At 51.0% G+C, this 24,031-nt stretch overlaps 1 protein-coding gene and 1 non-coding gene across 5 annotated transcripts in view; one reads left to right on the top strand and one right to left on the bottom strand.

The window, feature by feature from the left end:
- RUNX1 (RUNX family transcription factor 1) overlaps positions 1-24,031 on the top strand; it is a 188,018-nt gene that overhangs the window by 70,443 nt on the left and 93,544 nt on the right. The window lies entirely within an intron of this gene.
- LOC114818091 lies at positions 9,076-9,213 on the bottom strand. Its single transcript, XR_003765912.1, has one exon. It is a non-coding gene; the product is annotated as a small nucleolar RNA SNORA7 (small nucleolar RNA).

Below are 24,031 nucleotides of genomic sequence, written 5' to 3'. Positions count from 1 at the left end.
GTAATAAAAAGAATAATAGAGTAATAATTGGGATAGTGATATCTGTTGCCAAATTGTACATTCCAAGCATTTAGCCCAGTGCTGTGCACATAGTAAGTGCTCAAGAAAATGTAATGGATTGAGGGTAATAATAATGATGATGATAATGGTACTTGTTAAGCGCTTACTATGTGCCAAGCACTGTTCTAAGCACTGTGGTAGATACAAGGTCATTAGCTTGGCCCCCGTGGAGCTCACAGTTTTCATCCCCGTTTTACAGATGGGTAACTGAGGCCCAGAGAGGTGAAGTGACTTGCCCAAGGACACACAGCAGACAAGGGGCAGAGCCGGGATTAGAACCCCCAACCTCTGACTCCCAAGGCTCTTGCCACTAGGCCGTGCTGCTATAGTAGTCGTAGAAGACTATAAGCCTATCAAATCGTGCCTCCCAAATCTGTCACTTTCTACTTTCCCAAGGACTCTGTACAGTGCTCTTCGCAGAGTAAGTACTCAATAAATACCACTGATGGAGTGATTGCCTGATAGTGGAAGTGGAATTATTAGGAGTAGAGAATAGAAATAGCTGCAGTTTTAATAGAAGTAATATTAGCCACAGCAGTAATACTAGTATTAATAGCGGGATTAGTAATAAAGTGGTAGAATAGTAGTAGTATTAGAAGTAGCTGTAATAGAAATAATATTAGGTGTAGCGTTTATTAAGTGCCTACTCGGTGATGAGCACTGAGGCCAAGCCAGGCAGTAGGTCCCCACAGTAAATACTGAGAAGGCTAAAATAATGTTGGTATTTGTTAAGCGCTTACTATGTGCAGAGCACTGTTCTAAGCACTGGGGTAGATACACGGTCATCAGGTTGTCCCACGTGAGGCTCACAGTTAATCCCCATTTTACAGATGAGGGAACCGAGGCACAGAGAAGTGAAGTGACTTGCCCACAGTCACACAGCTGCCGTGGCAGAGTGGGGATTCGAACCCATGACCTCTGACTTCCAAGCCCAGGCTCTTTCCACTGAGCCACGCTGCTTCTGCAGGGACAGATACCGGCCCCCGCCCTGCCACTGGTGTTCTGCCTGCTTCCAGCCTACCTTCGTCTAGTTGGCTCCCAAACCCCATCGATGAACCCAGGTGACCGATGTGCGGGACTCTAAGCCGAGCACGCTATCTGCAGCCGTGAGGTGGAACCCCACCCGCTTCCTCTGAGGTTCAGCTCCGGAGAGACCTAAGAAAGGAAATCTTAACGGTTATGGGAGAGCTGGAAAAATGGGCCCCAATGGAGAGTTTTTCACAGACTTATTTCTGAGTCAACATTCTGTGTCAATACGGGGTGAAGCCACACCCTTCCACCCTGGGTCCAGGCTTGGAGATGGCCGGGAAAGCCCCAACGATCTACTCGCATTTGAAATCTGGGAGGGGAAAGGAACCAAAATCAGCAGGAGCGTGACCTAGTGGGAAGGAAACAGGCCTGGGAGGCAGAGGATCTGGGTTCTAACCCCAGCTCTGCCCCACTATGGGACCTTAGGCAAACCATTTAGCTTCTCTGGACCTCAGCTACCTCATCTGCAAAATGGAGATCAAATTCCTGTTCTCCCCCAGTTCGGCTGAGTCCCATGTGAGACAGGGACTGTGTACAATCCAATTGTACTATATCTATCTTGGCTCATAGTCAGCACTCTTAATAAATTATTATTATTATTATTATTATTAACTAAATTCCCCACCCCACCAACATTTCTAAACATATTACGTAAAGGCCCAGAGAAACAAGGAGAATAAGGAGGCAAGTGTGTTGTGGCAGGGAGTGAGGGAAGCAATCTCAGGATCAGGCAGTCCTCAGTTCCCTTCTTACTCTCCAGGTCCACCCTGGTTAAAAGGAAATAAATAGCAGTAATCCCCATTTCTCCCTGCAAGAAACTGAGGCGGGCGACATGTGACCTCTCCAAGATTTCTCTCCCATCATGATCCATTTTTTAAATGGTTGCCCAGGGAGACCCTCTGAGGTACAGTCAAGGGGTTGTCCATTTGGGTGTGTTCCAGTAAAAGACAAGACCTAGGAAAACTTGTAACCATCCCATCCCACTTGTTTTTCTTTACAAAACAAGTTCACACTCCAACTCCCCTTTGTCCGCCCGCTGTCACCTCGGGTCACCTTCCAGATAATGGCCTTCAGGCTAAGGGGACCTAGGGAAAAACAGGGTTGAACCCAGCGCCTCTGAGAAGTGGCAGTACTGGATGGCCTAAACACATCTCTCTGTGAACTTCCGCCCACACTTGGAACCAAGCCGGAGCATGCACTGGCAAATTCAAAATGGCAGGACCCAGAAATTTGTCCTCACCCGACTCCAAAGGAAAAACCCCCAATACGGCGACTCCCTGTAAATCGGCTGGTAATCGCTGCCATTTTATTGCTCCGGCCAACAAAAACCTGCCGATTAAAATACTTCCATGAGCAAAAACTCCTGAGCAAACAGAGACACTCCCTCCCAGACCCGTCTCTTCCGCAAGAATAATATTGAACTCCACTTCCTGTCCAAGGCTCCTGAGGGTGGTGCCTTAGGTTTAGGCCTAGGCCTGCTGGCCAAGTACATGATAGAGAAGCAGTGTGGCCTAGTGGAAAGAGCTGACGGCTGAAAGTCAGGAGACCAGGGCTCTAATCCAGGTTCGGCCACTCCTGTGTGATCTCGGGCAAGTCAGTTAATTTCTCTAGGTCTCAGTTTCCTCATCTGTAAAATGGGGATTGAATATCTGTTTTCCCTCCTACTTAGACTGTGAATCCCCCATGGGGCAGAGACTGTGTCCAACCTGACTATCTTGAAGTTATTCCAGTGCTAGGTAAAATGTAAGCACTTAGCAAATGAACAATAATTATTTGGTTCTGGGACGAGGGGACTCCTGAAACATTCCCGGGACCCCAGAGATCCACCGGGTTTGGACGTGAGTCAGGAGACCTGGGTTTTAGTCTCAGCTATGCTACTGGTCTGCTGTGTGACCTTGGGCAAATGCCTTAATCTCTCTGGGCCTCTCTCTCTTCATCCATAAAAAGGGGATAAGATAGATTGTGAGTCCTAATGTGGTGATTACCTCAGGGCTTAGCATACAGTAAGCAGTAGTAAAGGCCACAGTGACTACCGCCTCTCTTGAATTCAGGCCTTCCCAGTCCCCACAGGAGGGGCGTTTCCCACAGTGGCTCGGGTCCAGCGTGGTTTCTCGACCCTCCAGAAGCTGGGACCAAGGGGCACAGCCCTAAGCATGACACTGAGCTCCAATCCGGCCCCATCCCAGCCCTGGAACTCAGAGCAACCAGGAGTGGGGATTTGCAGATCAGAGTGGAGCTGCCATTTATGGGAATTCCTGGAATATTTGCCTGGCTGTGGGGTTGTACGAGAGGATTTCAGTCGACTGTCTTCTTCCCTCCTCCCCTGTAACGGACAAATACCTACTCACTGGCTCCAACCAAACTTCACATCTGCAGCTGTGGACTAGAATGGTGTTCACCATCTCCTTTTGCTCTGGAGAGGAGTCAGCTGAAGCCCCTGATTCTGAGCATGCTGGATCTGGACCCCAAGGTGGAATTTCTAATTGTGGTATTCATTGAGCACTTACCATGGGCCAGGCTCTGGACTAAGAGCTGGAGTAGATACAAAATAATCAGGTTGGATGAAGTTCCTGTCCCACATGGGGCTCACGGTCTAAATCGCCATTTTACCAATGAGTTAACTGAGGCACAAAAGAAGTGAAGTGACTTGCCCAAGGTCACACAGGAGTCACGTGGTGGAGCCTGGATTAGAACCCAGGTCCTTCTGACTTCCAGCCCTGTGCTCCAACCACTAGGCACGGCTTCTCGTCAGCTGGCCACCTTGACGGGAGAGAAGGGTGGAGGCTCGTCTTCACACCTCGCTGTCACCCCAGAAGGCTTCTGGGGACCCCTGGATGTCAGAAAAGGGCCGACTCACCTCCACAGAATGCAGGGAGGGACCCCTACAGGAGGGTCACCCTAAGCATTGGATTCAGGTTAAGGATAGCCACCTCCCTCCAGATCTCGTGTCCACTCTGAAAGAAACAGTCCATGGTCCCTGGTTGGACAGACCACTGATCGGCCCCAGGGACCGACGGCGTCACTTGCATTCTTCTCTTTTAATTGAAAGCAGCCAAAGTGGGTGACTCACCCCAAAGAGACCAAGAATAGGAGAAAAAACAAGCTAAACAAACCGAGCCCATCTCCTCCCTTCACTCAGCCACTGCCAAAAGGAAGCTATCCCTGGTCCCCTCCCCACTCTCTAAAACACCGGTGTCACCCATGACCCTCTCCTCCCTTGCAGCTTATTTTGGAAGTTGCCGTCTCCGAGCGTGCGCTGACTGTCCGTCTGTCTGTCCTGCTTCCTCTCTCCGATCCTGGGCCCCTAAACTCCCCCGATGCCCCACCACCCGGCTCGGTCCCAGGCAACCAAGGGTGCTTCGCAGAGATATTCGGGGCAGCAACCTAACAGAGAGAAGCAGAGTCGCCTAGTGGAAGAGATCAAGGCTGGAAGATCTAGCTTCTGATCCTATTTTAGCCACTTGCCTGCTGGGTTGCCACTTAACTTCTCCGGGTCTCAGTTTCCTTATCTGGAAAATGGAGATTGACTACCTCTTCTCCCCTTTAGATGATGACTGTAAGCAAGTTGGGGGCGGGGAATGTGTCTATTACACTCTTGTACTGTACTCTCCAAAGTGCTCAGTACTCTGCACATAGTAAGCACTCAATAAATGTGATTGACTGACTGAGGCCCAGGAGGGACAGGGGTTGGGTATGATCTGATATCTACCTCAGGGCTTAGCACATAGGAAGCACTTAATAAATACCGCAGTTATCATTATTATTGTTATCAGTAGAATTAATAGTAATAGCAGTTGAAGTATCTCCCTAAAAGATCTTGAGGTAGGGGACCGCATTTAGAGTTCTAGGTACTCAATCATTCATTTATTCATTCAGTCGTATTTATTGAGCGCTTACTCTGTGCAAAGCATCGCACTAAGGCCTTGGAAAGTACAATTCGGCAACAAGAAGAGACAATCCTTGCTCACAACAGGCTCGCCATCTAGAAGGGACTCTTTCTCCTCAGTCAGGTAATCAATCAGTAGTATTTATTGAGCGCTTACTGTGTGAAGAGCACTGGACTAAGCGCTTAGGAGAGCCCAACAGAGTAAGGAGACCAGATCCCTGCCCTGAAGGAATTTAGAGGCTGGCAGGATTATTCTCCCCATCTCTGCCGGAAGGCCACTTCCGTCAGCATCTCTAGCCAGTATCCGTGTCGAACAGCTGCACAAATACCTAGTGAAACACAAATCATCTGCCTACAGCTTTGAGTTCCGAAATGACGGTGATGGTGGGAACATCCTGGTCAACTGGGTCTGGGGGGGAAGAGGGTGGCTGAGAGAGCTTGGGCAAGCAACACTCTGTTGCACCGGTTGTCTCATACCACACCCCCCCGTGATCCTGGAGGCACCAGACGCCCTTTCTAAGATGTCTGGTCTCCCAGAATCTCTACTCCACCAAGGCCATGGGAGACCTGACTATCTTGTATCTACACCAGCGCTTAGTATAGTTCTTAAAATATAATAAGTGCTTAATAAAAACCACTACTATCATTATTATTATTGCCACAGAGAAGATGGCAATATCATCCAGAAGGTCTGATGTCAAAGGACCCCGATTATTCCAGAACAGTAACAGTACTTAATCACTGGGGCATCTGTGAAGCGGTTCTTATGTGCCAAGCACTATACTAAGCACTGGGATAGAGGCAAGCACATCGGCCCCATGTGGGACTCACAATCCGAGTAGGAGAGCGGATGGGCATCGAATCCCCATTTTACAGATGAGGAAACTCGGGAAGCAAAGTGACTTGTCCAAGGTCACACAGCAGGCAAGTGTCAGAGCTGGGATTAGAAACCAGATCGCCTGACACCCAGGCCCTGTGTGCTCTCTCCTCTAGTGGGTGAAAGAGTCAGATCGTTGAGACCCCTGAGCATTTAGGGGTTTGAGTTCCCCAGGTGTGTGTGTGTGTGTGTGTGTGTGTGTGTGTGTGTGTGTGAGAAAGAGAGATTTTTGCGAGGAGGCTCCCCAAGCAGCTGCAGAACGGGGCCCTGCCGAGGAGGAGCCAGCCACAAGCAGAGAGGACAGAATAAACTGTTTAAAGCCGGAGTGAGGCCCAGCCTCAAACCTTGTGGTCTATGGGTGTGGGCTGCTGGGGCAGGGCGGCTGTGGCTGCGGCAGGCAGACCAGCCCGGCATGCCTCAGGAGAAGGTGGCAGAGAGGGCCGCCTGGGGACCGGGATACCAAGAGGCAGCCTGGCTGGAAGCGGCGCCCGGCCCGGTGGCTGGGGAAGGCGGCCGGCCCGGGGAGGCCATGGGCACATCCAACCCATTTTACCGGGCCGCCAGCCCAGCCGCACCGAGAGGGATCCGCGCCTGGTTCCCCAGACCAGGTTTGGAGCTCCCCGTAGGTACGTGTGCTTGTCTCCTGGAATGTTATCGTGGCGGGGTGGGGTGGAAGCTTACGGTTCGTCTTAAACCTCAGTCCAGGCAGAGCTCCGTCTGAACCTGAGGGCCCCGGCCGCCCCTCCAGGGCCGACATGCTTCTGAATCGCGGAGGGAGAAATTTATCAATCGCTTTAATTTATTGAATGCTTACTGCATGCAGAGCACTGATCTAAGCACTTGGGAGTGCTTGGGGGATACTATATCAATATAAGAGAGTTTTAATTTTTTAATAGTATCCGTTAAGAGCTTACTATGTTCCAGGTACTCTTCTGAGCACTGGGGTAGATACAAGATAATCAAGTTGGACACAGTCCCCGACCCACGTGGGAACAGTCACAGTCTTAATCCCTGTTTAACAGACGAGGGAACTGAGGAACAGAGAAGTTAAGTGACTTGCCCAAGGTCACACAGCAGGCAAGTGGCTGAGCTGGGACTAGAACCCGGGTCCTTCAGAGTCTCGGGCCTCTGCTCTCTCCACTACCACACTGCTTCTCAGTGGAACTTCTCAGGGTTGGTAGACACATTCCCTGCTCACAAAGAGCTTACAGTTTATACAGGGAGGCAGGCATTAATGTAAATAAAATAATGACCGATAGATACGTAAGTGCTGTGGGGCTGAGGGAGGGGTGAGGAAAGAGAGCAAATTCAAGTTCGAGGGAGATGCAGAATAGAGTGGGAGAGGAGGAAATGAGGGCTTAGACAGGGAAAACTTCTTGGAGGAGGTGTGCCTTCAATAAGACTTTGAGGGTGGTGAGAGTAATTGTCTGCTGGGCGTCCAGGCCAGAGGCAGGACGTGGACGAGAGGTCGGTGGCGAGACAGACGAGAAATGAGGAATAAAAAACAAACCCGCTCAGGTTGGAGGGTGAGTTGAGGGGGGAAGAGGGGCCACCTCGTCACTTCTGCCCACTGACAGGAATGATGAATCCCCACTTGGTTCCGACTGGCCCCGTTCTAAAGTGTGGCGGAGCTACCCTCTGGGCAGAAAGGATTGAGGACGGGATTGAGGTGCGATGGGGAGGAGCAGGAGCTGGCTGCTGTGGGATGAGGGACGCGATGTTGGGGGAGAGGATTTGGAGGGTCCATGATGAAGGAGGAGTGTCCTGGCAGGTCGCTGAGCACAGAGGTTACACTGGAGACCGTGAAATTCAGCCCAGAGTCCAGGGGAGGACCACAGAAGCCTTTTAAGAATCTTTGAAGCCGGGGGCAGTCAGGGGAGGGAGAAGGGGGACGCAGGACAGGTTGGTGTATGACTGGGAGTCTTCTCTCTCTTGATTTTGGAGCAGACAGCCCAAAATAACCCATTGCTATGAAGCTCTGAAAGCCACAAAGCTGTTTCTCTGGGTTTGTTTCTGGACTGCGCAGCCAGACCCATTTCCAAACAACCTTTTCTAGAACTTTCTCAAGCTTGCTTCGGGCCAGAAAAATCTGAGTCTAATAATATTCTATCCTGCCGAGCTTCCAACCTAACTGCCACTTCCTGGATCTCATTTCACTCCAGCTCAGTAGCCGACCACCTAATTGCACAGGGAAGACTTTTATCTCGTGGCTAATTGGACCATCATCTTTCCCCCTCCAATAGAGAATATTCCACTGGAAATGCCCCAGACGGCAGGAGGGGGGCCACTCCCAAAAACCTGAAGGGAGACCATCAAGCCCACAGAACTTGAAGGTCATATCAGAGCTTCAACAGAGCCCCTCCCAGAGATGACAGGCTTCCCTAGTAATTTTGTGTCTAGATTTAGGAGTCGGAATGTCTTTCTCCCCTTGTCCAACAGCAAGGCTTTAGTTGGGTGCATGGATAACCAGTAGGCTTAAGGAGGACCGTGTTTCTTTCACGTGGTTTTCCCAGCCCATTCACCTACAGAGCTCCCTCGAAGCTGAGTGTGGAAACCTAACATTTGTTTCTCTCTGTGGTCTTCTCTCTGCAAGACTAACCATCCATCTATTCAGGGGCATTTCTACGGTTTGGTCTTGGTGGTGGTGTTCCCAGAACCTGCGAGGCAAACCGAAGCTTTCTTCGGCCCAGTAAAACTCCTCCATCAGTTCAGTGGTATTTATGGAGCATCTGTTCTGGGCAGGGCACTGCAGTAGACACTGGGAGGAGGAGTGGTTGTAGTCTCGATGGTATTTATTGAGCAACCACTCTGTGAAGAGCACTGCACTCGATGCTGGGGAAGAGGATGTGGAGGAGGACTGGTATTGTAGGAATTGTAATAGTAATAGTAGAAGCAGTGGGTATTTATCGAATGACTGAGCCCCTTGGGAGACGAGATCCATGTCTAATTCCCGCTGTATACTCTTTCCCGGTGCTTAGCGTTGTGCTCTCCACTAAGTCTTGTCTTACGCCGTCAAATTGCTTCCAACCCATAGCGACACCACGGACGCATCTCTCCCAGAACGCCCCGCTCTCCATCTGCAATCTTTCTGGTAGTGGATCGGTAGCGTTTTCTTGGTAAAAGGTCAGAAGTGGTTTACCATCGCTGCCTTCCACTCAGTCAACTCGATTCTCCACCCTTGACTCTCTCCCCTGCTGCTGCTGCCCGGCACAGGTGAGTTTTGACTTGTAGCAGATGGTCTTCCCCTCATTGGCCACTGCCCAAGCTAAGAACGGAATGGGTCGGCCTCTGCTTGACTCTCCTTCCCATAGCCGAGACTGGTAGAGTCCTGGAAACTCTCCAGTTGCGACCCTGAGAGGTGACTGCTCTAAGTAACCACTTAATAAATATTATTACTACTACTGAATACAATGTGTTTGTACTAAGGGCTTGGCAAAGCGCTAACAAGCTCAAGGATGATAATTCAGACACAATCCCTGGTCCCGAGGAGCCTCTCAGCCTAAGAAAAAGGAGACGTTGAAATGATAATGAAATTAAAAAAGCAGAGCTGCTTGAGAAAACCCGCTCTCCTCAGCAAAGAACAAAAGTAAAACCTTCAGTAAGCGATTGCCTTATCCAAGATGGATTGTTTTCATATGACCCTCCAGTTTGCACTTGCGCTGTGCCCGTTTTCTCATCTATAAAATGGGGGTAAGGTTCCTGTTCCACCTACCTAATACCGGGAGCCCAATGAGGGGCAGGGACTCTGTCTTATCTGATTATCCTGTCCGCACCCCACCCTGTCATTCAGTGCTTGGCAGAGGTTAAGCACTTCATAAATACCACCACTGACCGGATGAGGGGAGCTTCCCAGAAAAGGAAAATAGGGATATTGCCTTGTCCAAACGACCTGCAGGTTGGCATTGACCAGGCCCGCCACTCAAAGAGGCTGGCTTGGCATCTTTCTGCTTGGCATGTCAGAAAATCAATTGGGGGTATCAGCAACAATTCTGATCCTTTCTTCCATCCAGAGAGCCAGAGAGGGACAGTAAATAATTCATAGTGTCTCTTCTTCTTCAAAACTCTTCTATTCTTAACCAAAATACCTCCCAGAATATGCATTATTGAATCTGCCTGCTGGAATCTCTTATTACCCGCCGTCCAGAAAATTAAGGCGGCAGAATTAGCTGTCTGCAGGTGCAGGGCTTTTCTAACCCTTCCTTCCGGACTAGCGGGGGAGGGCGGGGAAGCATTTGGAGATTTTCAGTGTGCTGATTTCTGAGTGGGTGGGGACGGGCCTGGGGCTTCCTCATTTTGACCTCTGTTCTGAATCTGCAAAAGTCAGTCTCCTGAGGAAACTACCAAGCTTCCAAGTCTTGCCGACTGAAAAATTTGACACTATTTTTGAAAAGGCTTATCCAAACATGGGCTGGTGTCCTGCCGGTACATCCTTGCTCTGACTAGAGTCTGTCCACTTTCCAAGAATAGACATGTTAACGTACGCAATCGAACGAGGGCCGTGAGTCATTTTGGTCCCCAAGGTCTTGGTCAAGGGGACAGGAGATTCCAGCAACCATTTTCTGGACCAGCTTCAGAGCGCTTAGTACAGTGATCTGCACACAGTGAGCTCTCAATAAATGTGATTGATTGACTGATTGATTGATTGATTGATACCATAGAACTGGATGAATTAACCCTCTGAAATGTATGGGCTCAAATATTTCTCCTGGGCTTAGTCTAAGGGGGCAGTAGGGAGAAGTCCCAGAAGACCTTGAAAAGCCTGGAATGCTCCCCATTCCTTTTTTGTGCTTCACGTTCCCCGGAAGGTGGTAGATCAGAATTACTCTGGAGACAGTTCTTCAGCTATTTCCTGGCCCGCTGCTGCTGCTTCAGCCATTCCACCTTCATCTCCTTCCTCCTCCACCTTCCTCTCCATTTTTGTCTGCCCCTTGCCTGTTCTCATCTCCTCTCCATCTCCTCTTTCTGTTAACACATTCTCCCCATCTACTCCTCCCTACCATCACTTCCTTCCCATCTTTTCCTATCATCACCTCCTCTCCATCAACTCTCCCTGTCATCCCCTTCTCCCCATCTACTCTCCCTGTCATCACTTCCATTCCATCTACTCTCCCTATCATCACCTTCTCCCGACTTACCCTCTCTATCATCACCTCTTCCCTATTTACTCTCCCTTATCATCCCCTCCTCCACATCTACTCCCTTAACCCCCTCTCCTCCCCAACTACTCCCCCTATCATCACCCTCCTCCCCTTCTTCTCTCTCTCCCTGTACCTCCTCCCCATCTATTCTCACATTTTTCATCCCCTCCTCCTTGCCTATTCTCCCTGTTCTCACTTCCCAGGCCTATTTGTGTGTCCGGTTGCTCTCAAATAAGAACGTAAGTAATACCATTCCCGGGTCAGTCCAATGGCCCCTCCGGTGGCAAGAGGTCAATCAGAGGAACCATGTGCTAGTCGCTGTCCTGCACATTTTCTTAATATTGGGGATGGAGAATCAGCGTGGCTTAGTGGCAAGAGCATGGGCTTGGGAGTCAGAGGTTGTGGGTTCTAATCCCGGCTCTGCCACTTGTCAGCCGTGTGACTTTGGGCAAGCTACAACTTATCTGTGCCTCAGTTACCTCATCTGTAAAATGAGATTAAGACCATGAGCCCCCCCGTGGGACAATCCTATTATGTTGATTCTACCCCAGCACTTAGAAAAGTGCTTGGCACATAGTAAGCACTTAACAGATACGGTCATTATCATTATTATCACTAGCTTTTCCTTTAATAATCCATTGTGAACAGCTCATCTGTGAATTGGCCTACATATTTGTTGGTCTTGGTGGTGTTGTCTATACCTTCAGACTGTAGACTCTTGGTGGGAAGGAGCCATATTTTAAGCCTTCAAGTCTGTGCAGCGCCTACCCTGGCTCAGGGATCTCACTTGTTCTGCTTTACTAGTTCATCTCTTTCAGGATTGCAAAAGGTGTTTGTGTTGTAATCTTCAGTGCACTCTAGTCTCCATCAACTTTACCCCCAATTCTCCAGGACCTGGGGGACCTTTTTTTCCTTTGTAATATGGAAAATTCAAAAGAACTGTAGTACTTGTTAAATGGTTGCTATGTGCTAGGCATAGTACAAAGTACTGAAGTGGATACAGTATAATCATATCAGACACAGTCCCTGCCCAACATGGGACTCACGGTCTGAAGGGGAAGGAGAACCATATTTAAGCCCTATTCGCAGATGGAATAAACTGAGGCACAGAGAATTGAGGATACTTTATTGTTTGGCTTATGAAATGAAAGCCATATTAATTCCATCTCTCTTGCTTCAAAGACAGGTAGGTTGGGGATTCAGAAGCTCCAAGCAACCAACTGGGCTAGTGGCCTACTGTCCGGGGACACTTTGGGTTCTGGTGAGCCCTAGGTCATGAATGCTAAGGGGCCCCTGACCAGTATTTCCCCCATCATGCACTCCCATCTGCCCCCTTCTCCACCCCTGGCTCCCTTCCTTCCCTGACACACTTTTTGTAGATTGGTGTCAAGGGGATGTCGGGAGGGGCAACAATGCTGTTAAGATGCCCCTGGTAGGCCTATCCACTGGACTGTGTTGGCCATGGTAGCCTGAATACATGCCCCCTCCAAAAAATTTCCCAGTATATCCAGTGAGCCACAGGCTAGTGGGCTGGCTCCGAAGCCCCTCTGGCTCTTCATTACTCCATCAGTCAAGACCCAGGAAGGGACAAGGAGGTGAGGGACTTGAACAGCTCCTGGAGACCCCAGGTCCATCTGGGGCCTGGTCCATGAGACCAGCCTAGAGTAAACCACTGTGAGAGTGAGCCAGAGTGTCGGTCTTTCTAGTCACACCCTCATGCGTGGAGAGGATCTTACCGTTGGCCAGGTGATCTTGGAATGCGATCAATCTGTCCAACCATCAGTGGTATTTGTGAGGGCTTACTGTGTGCAGAACAAGGGAGTTCAACAGACCTAGTAGACACCGTAGAAAGGGCAGTTTCCTCTCTCTCTCTTCTTCTCATTAAGTATCTCTCTCCCTCCATTAAATTCCTTTCCTTCCTGAGACCTATTGGCAGGTGCCAATAATAGCCAACTATCCATCATCAAGTCTGCTCTGCAATCCCCCATAGTGCTCAGCTCTATGGTCCGAGTGTCAGAACAGACCCAGCCCCTGCCTCAAGGAGCCCCCAGACCCACTCCAGTCAGGACAGACCATCAGACCGTCCACATCCACCTGGCTTCAAAGATTCGGAAGTGACGGGAATGAGTTGATAGGGAAGGAGCGGGCTGGAGGGCTGGAAGTTGAAGGGATGGGTATGATCATGGCAGGCTTCCTGGAGGAGGAGGATGCCTTCAGGATGGGACGAGGCTGTTGCCCAGTACAGAAGAGACTACCAGGGCAAAGATTTGGCCATATAAGAGGAAGGATTGCCCAGTACAGAAGGGACTACCAGGGCAAAGATTTGGCCATATAAGAGGAAGGATTGACTGCCCAAAGGCTACTCACGATTTAGGACTTTCCTCCTCTCTTTGCCAGGCCAAGGGATAGATCCTTCGGTGTCAGGGGATCGGGTTGCTTTTCCACCTGCTGCCCCTTACTCCCCAACACCGTGACCCCGTCCCCACCCTCAGGTTGCTCCATCTCAATCACTGCCTGGCCAGACACTCCTAGACTCCCCACTGCTTTTGCCCCAGAGAGGGACCCCTCGGGTTCAGCTCTCCCCCAGCAGCCCCACCTGTAAGAGGCCCATGCTCCGCTGCCCGCAGAGCCTAGCACTGGGCCGGACCGGTCCGGTCAGCCACAGCAGCAGCCACCCCAGCTCCGGGTCAGCATCTTCGGTCGCTAACCGACTTGTCAGAAAATCAATTAATTACTCTGCTGCGGCAGCAGAGAGTGCCCCACTGAGCTGCCGTGTGAATAATTAAAGACAGCGAGAGCGGGGGGCCGGGGCCCGAGCCGAAAGCCTGCCCTCAGAGTACGCGGAGGATGCTCCTCCAGCCTTGGGGCCCGATCGATAACATCGACGGAGGGAAGGGCGCTGAGGGAGGCGGGATCATCAGGCGGCAAGGTGGCGGAGGTGAGGCCGGAGGGGGCCGATGCGGGGGCTGGGGGCCGATGGTAGGGCAGGAGTTGGGGCTTGTAAAAGCCTTTTCCCACTTTCCCCTAGGAGCAGGCTAGCATCTTAGAGAAAAGGGATTCAGTGCTATCAACGACTCTTAGCCCCCAGAATTGAGTGGGACCGTCAACTTGTCTGGCCCCCTGCCTCCAGGAGGGCAAATTACCAAACCAGCCAGGATGGTTGGATGTCTCTCCAGGGATGGGGTCTCGTCAGTCTCTTGGCTTCAGCCTCCTTCCGCCCCGGTGGGAAGCTCTGCTTAGGGGCCACTGGCTGAGTCTGCTGTAGAAGCACTTGAACTCGGGTTGTTGGTGATTGAGTGTTGAAGAACCTCAGGGTATGGGGAAAATCCCATTACAGGTAAACATTGATTCAGTGGGAATCTGTGGGGTAAGCGGGAGATGGTTCGGGGTAGTAAAAGGGTTTTGCAAGAACGCAACCATCAAATTCCAGGAGAACTGGGATGTTCTTCCATTGGGTTATTATTAATGATGATAACAATAATAATAATTGTGGTATTTCTTAAATACTTGCTATGTGTCAAGCGCTGAGGTAAATACAAGATAATCACGTTGGACACAGTCCTTGTCCCGTGTGGGGCTCACAGTCTAAATGGGAAGCAGAACAGGCACTTAATCCTCATTTTACTGATGAGGAAACTGAGGCCCAGAGAAGTTATATGACTTCCCAAGGTCACACAGCAGGCCGGGATTAGAGCCGGGATTAGAGAGAGCCCTGATCCTCTGATTCCCGGGCCTGCGTTCTTTCTACTAGGCTGTGCTGCTGCTCAAAGCAGGTCAGAGAAACACATGTTCTACCAGAGCTGATTCTGACATGTTCTACCAGAGCCTGGCAATAGCACCCTTAGACCAAATCCCCTAAAATTCCCTCCAATGGGTCCTACCAGGGTGGATTTGCTGTAGAATTAGGGAACAGGAAGTTCAAAATAGGGAGAGGGGTCCGGGGGAGACAAAGACCCCCAACAGGAAAGGAGATATAGGGTAATTATTAATAATAATAATGGTACCTGAGTGCTTACTATGTGCCAAGCACTGAGGGAGAGACAAATTAATCAAGTTGGATGATAATGTTGGTATTTGTTGGTATTTGTTAAGCGCTTACTATGTGCAGAGCACTGTTCTAAGCGCTGGGGTAGACACAGGGGAATCAGGTTGTCCCACGTGGGGCTCACAGTCTTCATCCTCATTTTACAGATGAGGTAACTGAGGCAGAGAGAAGTTAAGTGACTTGCCCACAGTCACACAGCTGACAGGTGGCAGAGCTGGGATTCGAACTCATGAGCTCTGACTCCAAAGCCCAGGCTCTTTCCACTGAGCCACGCTGCTTCTCCCGGGGCTCACACTCTTCATCCCCATCTAACAGATGAGGTAACTGAGGCTCAGAGAAGTGAAACGACTTGCCCAAGGTCACACAGCAGACATTTGGCAGATTCCAGATAAGAGCCCAGGTTCTTCTGACTCTCAGGCCCGTGCTCTATCCACTAAGCCAAGCTGCTTTGAAAGAAAGCATTGGAATGGATCCAGAGAAACCCGGAAGGGTCGTTTTCCCCGTTCTGAACCCAGACTCCTTTGCCGGAAGGAGGGTTTGGCTTGCTTTCGTCCCTGGGAACGAATGAGCAGGCAAGGGAAGAATGCGGGAACCGGTGAGGAAGAGACCATCCATTAGCATATTGAATCTGGAGAGCATCCTGGCAGGGAGGTCTTGAGGCTGTCCTGGAAACGCATGCAAATCGGCACTTGGTAAAACCTGACCACCCCCCCCGGCCCTGTTTAGCTGCCAGGCCCGATGCCAGCATTCCTCACACCCGGGCACCACACACTCCTGGCTCTCTCTCTCTCTCTCTCTCCTGCTCGCCACTAGGATGGGACGGGTCGCCGTTACTTTGCAAAAAGGAGAAGCCGCCCGAACGGCAGAGAAGGCAGCCGGGTTCTCGGCTAGTCGGCCTTCGGACCGTAAATGAAAGGTTCCAGGTCCCTCTCCTCCCCTCTGCCAAACGAGAGTCTGTCGTCTGCTAGTCTGTCTGGGGTGCCCTCTGATGCTGGGTCGGACCTGGGGCACCCTGGGAGGGTCAGAGGGAGTAGAGAGACAGGAGAGGCACACGCGGGCACACACACAAACACGGCAGAGGGATAGAGGGAGGAAAAGCTCCAGCCCCTGCCCCTGAGGAGCTCAGAGCTCAATGCTGAAGTTCTGGCAGAGACAGGATACGTCAGTCTGTGGGCAGATGGGAAAGGCCAGGACCGGACATCCCGTAGACTCCCAAGAACACCAACTGCGGAAACCCGTAGACACGTTTGACAACGACAGGAGGTACCTGTTCGAGAAAGACTTCTTGAAGGAAGTGAGTGGCAGGAGCGGAGGGAGGAGGGCATTCCCAAGGGGAGCAGTGGGGAAGGGGGGAAGCACATGCAGTCTCTCGGAAGTGAGGACCCCCTCTCTCCTGCTCACCCAGGAGAAAAGACTAAAATCCTAGGGGTCTTGGCCCCGAGAAACCCTGTTAATTGTCCTGCCTATGCCACCTTCTGGAAAGTCGAGTGGTGCAAATCTTTAAAACTCTGGCGACGGACTTCATCCAGTACAGAAAGCAGAGTGCGGGCTGTGGTAACAGTTTTCTTGCAAGTGTGCAGGTGCACGTTTTGGCGTCCATGTGTGGGCACGGGTGTATGTGCGCGTTCGTGTGTGCAAGAAGAAGGCAGGAAAATAATTGCGGTATTTGTTAAACTCTTTTTTCTGCAAAGCACTGTACTAACAGATGGAGCAGATACACATTAATCAGGTTGCCCAGAGTTCAACACGGGGCTCAGAGTCTGAGTAGGAAGGAGAACAAGTAATTCATCCCCATTTTACAGATGAGGGAACTGAGACACAGAGCAGTGAAATGCCTTGTCCAAGGTCGCCCAACAGGGAAGTGATGAAGCCTGGATTAGAAGCCAGGACCCCGATCCCCAGGCTTGTGCTCTTTCTACTAGGCCCCGCTTGCTTCCCCTGGCTGCTGTCTTTCCATCCTGCTTCCCCCTGCCCCGAGACCCAGGTATGGCCCTTGCGCCTGACCCCAGGTGAAAGGAAGGGTGGAACCCCAAAAGCCATCAGAGGCGATCCAGACGCTCCTGGGGGCACTGTCCCCCGTGGGGCTGGCCGGTGGGCCCGGCCCCCAAAGGATCGGATTGCCGCCCTGCAGCTCGGAGCCCACCCAAAGAGCTTTCTGAGACCAGGCGACCATACGTCCAGTCCCGGAAGCCCCGGAAAGATGACTGAAAGGGGGTCCGGGACCCCGGCTTGCCCGCAGCACGAGCTCCACTTGCCCTGGAAATCCAGGGAGGCCCCAGAGGAAATGGCGGGCTATCACTCGCGAGCCAGAGCCAGGCAGATGCGAATGGGGGCCGCCTGATAAACCCCGAGGACTCCAGCCGCCGAGATCCGCCCGTTCAGAAGGCTGACCGCCCCCCCTCGGCTCCCCCCCGGCTGGGCACAGAGCATTTTATCTCTCCTCCGGCCAGGGAAGATAGCCGTGGCCGGCCAGGGGGCTTATCTGGCTCCCGACACGGAGAGATTGTCCCTTTGCAGAACCACGTGCCTGCCAAGCCCAGGAAACACCTTGCAGCTCGAGTTTCTGCAATCCCTGCCCGGGACCCATCCCAGCCTGGGGTGACAGTTGAGTCACCACTGTTACAACATCGAATTGGGCAACAGTTGTGCTCCCTCATAGAGACTAGGGGGAGTTTTCTGTTCCTGAGGAAATAAGGCCTATTTTGGTCTAGATTTCTTCTCCCCCTTGTGTCTATATTAAGAAAGGGTCGAGGAAGAGAGAGAGAGAGAGAGAGAGAGGAAGAAGAATGAGCTCTAACACGGTCTGTTGGACGCTCCTTTCTCGAAGAGGCTGAGGGGATGTGGTATGTGAGGTAGGAAGCAGGAGCCAAGACAATTTTTAGCCAATAATCCACCCTTCGGCCGGTCAGGTCGCAAAATGTGCTTCTAACTACGGTATAGTGATTATGGTATTTGTTAAGTGCTTACTGTGTGCCAGGCACTGTTCTAAGCACTGGGATAGATACAAGATAATCGGGTTGGACACAGTCCCCGTCCCACATAGGACTCACACTCGTCATTCCCATTTTCCACCTGAGAGAACTGAGGCATGGAGAAGTGAAGTTACTCGCCCAAGGTTATGCAGCAGATAAGTGGCAGAGCCGGCATTAGAACCCGTGGCCTTCTGCCTCCCAGCCCTGTGCTCTATCCACTAGACCATGCTGCGTATCCGTTAAGCTAAGGGCCCAGCACTGGGCTAAGCACTGGGAAAAATAGAAGATAATCAGATCAGGCACAGTCCCTGCTCCCACACAGGATAGGGGGAGCAGGTACCCCCATTTTTAAGGAGGCCGAGGCCCAGAGAGGTTCAGTGACCTGCCCAAAGTCACCCAGCAGGCCAATGGCAGTGCCGGCATTAGAACCCGGGTCTCCCGACAACCGGTCCCGTGCTTCCAGTCTCTGGCTCTTTGCGGTGGCAGGAATGCCTCTCTCTGAGTGGCTCCAAATGACGAACTGAGCTTTGGCTTGGCATTTGAAAGGGGAAATTTGGAAAGGGAGGGAAATATTCATCAGGGAAGGAACTTCCTCTCCCAGCAGTCTCTGGGAGAGAAAGAAAGAGTGTGTTGAATCATCTTCCCTGTGCTTAGGCATTACCTTCTCCCGCCGGGCCAGTTCCCCAAGAGTTTTTCTCCTCCACGTGGGAGTTAGACATAATCGGAACTGATTTTGCCTCTGTTCCATGACTTAAAGGCACCATATATATATCACTTTCCCTTCAGCTGTTTGGATGCAACGGACCAATGAGTTGATTATCTCACCCAGCCTAAGCCTGTCCTGATGTGGTAGGCCTTGTCCTCTCAATCAATGGGTGGTATTTATCGAACACCAAACACGTGACTGTTTAAACCTAAATAGATCCGCATGAAGGCTGAGGGTGCAGATATAAGTAGGGTGGATGGGAGAACGGATCGAGAGCCAGAGGGAATCTCGAGGCTCCAATTCATTTATATAATATCTAGACGGTAAATTTGTTGCGGGCAGGGAGCGGGCCTGCCAACTCTCTACTTTCCCTAGCATTTAGTATTGTGCTTCGGACACAGTAAGCAATCGATAAATGCCACCGATCGAGTGATTGATTGATTCAGCAGCTGGTGGCTTTTGATAGGGTTCTGTCAGTCCCACACTTCAGGGAGGGCCAGATTCAGACTTCCCTGACAGGAAGTCAGACAGAGGACTCCAGAAGCCAGAAATGCTCCATCCCGCCAGTCTCCTCTCTAGCAATATCACACACAAGTACACACACGCACACTCAGACGCACACTGGGGCAGGCTGAAGTGCTGGGAGGGAGGGGGTGCTGTTGGGGTCATGAGACTTGAGGGGGTGGTGTGAAAAATTAATCTGGGAAGGCTTCTGGGTGGAGGTGGGTTTTCAGGAGGACGTTGAAGTCGGGGAAGGCCGGGCCCAGCAGTTCTGAAGGGCAGTACATAAGGTGGGCTAACTTTCGAGTGGGGAAGCACAGATCAAGGGGTCTGTTCCACACACCCACTCATCTGAAAGGGATAACGCCAACTCCACACAACCACAATAAGAGTTATGGGTAGGACCCCCAGTGTTGACCTTATGTCCAGTGTTGACCTTACGTCCAGCCCCGATAAGGTCGATCCGAAGTCTTAACCCACTGGTATTCTAATTTGGGTTGGGGAGGAGAGGGGGACACATTCTGATTGGTAAAGGAAAATTACTAGACCCTAGATGCCTGCAGCAGAAAAAAAAAATTGAATTCTCTTGTGAGTTTGCTGAGTGAAAACACATACACACACACACAAATACACTCTCTCTCTCTCTCTCTCATACACACACACACAAATTTACAATAAGTCCATAGCTCTCATGCCTAGTAACGTTCTCGGGAAGCGAGAGAGGAGGGTGGAACCTCATTTCCACCTCCCGGTGACCAACCCCTCCGACAGGTCTGGTCTCCCCATCCACTCGCCGGCCCTGGGCTCGGTCCTGGACGAGACCTGGTCCTTCAGGTGTCTCGAGGAAAGTCCGGTTTTCCTCTCTGCTCTCGGAAAAGGTCAGTGTCCGTGAAGAGAGACCATCGGGAAGTGGGCGAGGGCAGTCCTGGCAGGGGCACACAGACACATGCTAAGAACCAAGGGAGAACACGCCAACACAATCTTCCATGGGATCGTTTGGCGATTCCTCCCCGTGTGGGACAGGGACCGTGTCCAATCTGATGATCTTGTACCTGCCGTGGCACCTACTACGGAGCCTGGCACCTAGTAAACGCTAAACAAATACCTCAGCTATTGTTATTACTACTATAATTATTATGACCTTATTATCTTGACCTCTTTGCACTGTATAATGCTGGGGGTTGAGGGAGGCTCTGTTGTCTGAATTATGGGGGGATTTGTTCATGAGCTGTGTGGTCGCCAAAACCGCTTTTGAAGACTCTTTAAATTGTGGGGCGTTGGTTAATTCTTTTAGTCCTGGATGTTCACACAATAGCCTCAGTGGAGTATCCACTTGGCCTCGCGGTTCAATCGAGTGGCGTGGCTTAGTAGAAAGAGCACAGGCTCGGGTGTCAGGAGACCTGGGTTCTAATGTTAGTTCCTCCTCCTGCCTGTTGTGTGACCTTGGGTAGGTCATTTCACCTCTCTGTGCTTCAGTTTCCTCGTCTGTCCAATGGGGATTAAATTTCTGTTCTCCCTCCCCTGTAGACCGTGAGCCCCGTGTGGGACAGGGACCAAATCCAACCTGATCATCTGGTGTCTACCCAGGGTTTAGCACAGTGTTTGGCACACAGTAAACATTTAACAAATACCTCTCTCATATTATTATTGGAAGCAGTGTTGCCTAGTAGATAAAGCATGGTCCTGGGAGTCAGAAGGACCCGGGTTCTAATCCCGGCTCTGCCACTTATCTGCTGGGTGACCTTGGGCAAGTCACTTCACTTCTCTGGGCCTCAATTCCCTCATCTGTAAAGTGGAGGTTAAAGACCGTGAGCCCCATTTAGGACAGGGACTCTCTCCAACCTGATTTGCTGGTATCCACCCCAGGGCTTAGTACGGTACCTGGCACAGAATAAGCACTTAACGAATACCACGATTCTCATTATTATTATTATTATTATTATCTGATTGAGTTGTAAAGAATTGTTGTATTTGGGCTGATGGATCAGTTCTTAATATTCCAGAAAACCACTAGTTAGAAGGAAAGGACCACTTGGTTTATGCTGCTTGATTCTTTGTTCGTCTTCGCGGCCAATTTTTCTTTCCGGCCTTTCTGGGTCTGTTCCCGATGATCTTTTGGTGGGTCTCGTATGTCATCTGTAAGGGTCAATTGGGAGCAAATGCCGCATCTCCGAATAGCGTCTTCCTTTTCATTCCTCTTTCGGATTCAGCCGTTAACACACTCCCTCTGTGGAGCCTAGGAGAGAGCGAGAGCAAGAGGGGAACTTCTTTCAGAAAATCATCCCCAGAATTGTTTATTCGATTCATAAATTAGCTTGGCCTCTTTGTACTTAAATTCAATTGGTTGTGATAATATTTCTCCGTTTAAGTGATTCCCATAAAAACCGCACTAACACAATAAAAATTAGCCGAGCAGGGCTTTTACTTAACCGTGAAACAGAGAGAGCAACTCATCAGGCCTAATTTCAGTTTCATAACAAGGTCGCCACGGGGAAAAACAGATTTGAAACAGTCATGGAAGTGCTTGGTGGGTTGCGGATCGGACGAAAACATGAATTGTTTTGAGAAAGTCTATCGTCTCCGCGGGTTCTAGAACGCCATGGCTTCCTCCCACTCCTGGGTCGGCGGCTCTAAACTAGTTCTCGGCCAAAAGGGGTGAGTGTAGACGGTCATTTTTATGGTGGACACACCCTTTGCTCCTTCCCCGATTTAGTGAGCTCACCAGAATTCACAAAACGTGGCCTCCAGTTTGGCGCACAAGTGTGGTGATCTGCATCGCCGTTTATAGGTGTTTTTGCCCGTGACTTCGTATTTCCCGGGTCCCGGCAGAGACCTCACCTCCCAGGCAAATTCAGGAGCTCGGGTTTGCCCATGGGGTTAAGAGGACCACCCCGTAAGCAACACAGCATGGGCCCGTGAGTCAGATGGACCTGGGTTCTAATCCCAGCTCCTCCACTTGTCTGCTCTGCAAACTTGGGCAAGCTACTTCTTTCCTCTGGGCCTCAGTTACCTCATCTGGAAAATGGGGTTAAAGGCTAAGAGCTTCATGTGGGACATGAACTGTGCCCAACATCATTAGCTTGCATCTACCCCAGTGCCTAGTACAGTGCCTGGCACAGAGTTAGCGCCTCACAGATACCATTAAAAAAAAAAGGCCGCCAACCAGGCCCCAAGAACCACACGTGGGAGCCCAGGAGGTTGGGGCTGGACCGAAGTGACCACAGAGCCTGTGCCGGGCTCCTGCAAGGGTCCCCTGGGGACCTCTGGGTCAGCAGAGGGGCATCTCTGTCTCCTTCCTTGCCCAGGGCAGGAACCTAGAAAGAGGTCACATCAGGGCGAGGTCAGGGCGTAGGAGGGGGCGAAAGAAGACAGATCAGAAGACGGCTTACCGCAACTTGGGGTGCCTCGCTGTTGTGTGTGTGGTACGTGTCATTTCTGTGTGTGTGTTTTTGTTTGTGAGAGAGAGGGAGTGTGTGTGAATCCTTCTTCTGAGCCCTCTGGAGGTCTGAGCAGGTAGTTTCTAAGAGCGCCCAGAAAGCAGGGAACGGCTCAACTAAACAATTCTCCCCATCCTTGGGCTTGTGGAGAGGCAGGAGAGAAGGCCCAGGGAACCACATTCCCACCCCCAAGCATGCCCCGTGACCCACGGCACCTCCGGACACTCAGCACACCGGGTCTCGTTTTCTGCTACCGCGGTGGCATGCCGAGTGCCGAAGCGCCAACCTCCCGTCGCAGGGAGGAAACGGCATAGAGCCGCCGGGTCGTTGTGGGTCGGTCACTGGACCGCAGCTAGCCTGACTGCACCTGGGCCGGGACCCTAAGGCGTCATACCCTCCTGAAATCCCTCCTTTCCTCCTTGAGGAAAATACTCCTAAAGGGAGATGAAATAAACACTCCCATTATACCGTAAGTTTTTTGAGGGCAGGGATCGTGTCTTCTGACTCTCTCATACTCTCCCACGTATGTAGTACAGTGCTCTGCACTTAGTAGGTGCTCAGTAAAGGCATGTGCTTGATTTCCTCCTACTGTTTCTCCTCCTAGAAGTGGGACGGAAGGGCAGATGGCTAAAAAAAGAGCAGTTTCCATGCACTGGCAGAACTTGGTCCAATTATCAAGTTCCTGATCCAGGAGGTCGAAGGGGAACTATCCTCTCGTCCCCCACATCCTGTTCCCGTGCTCATGGAGGTGTTGACTTTATTATCCTCCAAGCCTACTTACCCGAACCTCAGCTCTCCGGACCTTTCCCCGCCATCCAAGCTCAACCAGTAGCCCCATCCCGTAGCCGTGTCCTTAAGAAATCCATCAAGTCTGGATCCCACCCTGGTGTGGGACTGAGAAGCCGGAGCAGGGGAAATGTCGTGTCAATTGGGCAGGGAATGTGTCTGCCAACTCTTATACTGTACTCTCCCAAGTGCTTAGTACAGTGCTCTGCACACAGTAGGGGCTCAATAAATATGATTGATTTATTGATTGGGGCTACAGGACTCAGAGGCAAAACATGTGAGCCCTCCCCCGGCCAATGTTTCTTCCACGACCATCTTGTATTCTATCCAGGTGGACACACAGGTGGTACAGAGATGAAGTCCCCCTTAATTACCCTGAAAACTCATTAAGGACAGGGAACACATCTGCTAATCCTGTTTTACTCTCCCCATAGCTTAGTAAGCGCTCAATAAATATCATCGATTGACTGATTGATCTTGTATCTGCCCCAGCGTTTAGTACGGCACTTGGCACATAGTAAGTGCTTAAGAAACACCGCAATCATCATCACTGTTAGAAGAGGAGACCCTAATTCAATCCCCAACTTTCAGTGA

This window comes from Ornithorhynchus anatinus, chromosome 17 (assembly GCF_004115215.2).
Source record: "Ornithorhynchus anatinus isolate Pmale09 chromosome 17, mOrnAna1.pri.v4, whole genome shotgun sequence".
NCBI classification, from domain to species: Eukaryota; Metazoa; Chordata; class Mammalia; order Monotremata; family Ornithorhynchidae; genus Ornithorhynchus; species Ornithorhynchus anatinus.
Note: the sequence above shows the minus strand (reverse complement) of the source record. Positions and strands in the feature narration are given on the sequence as shown.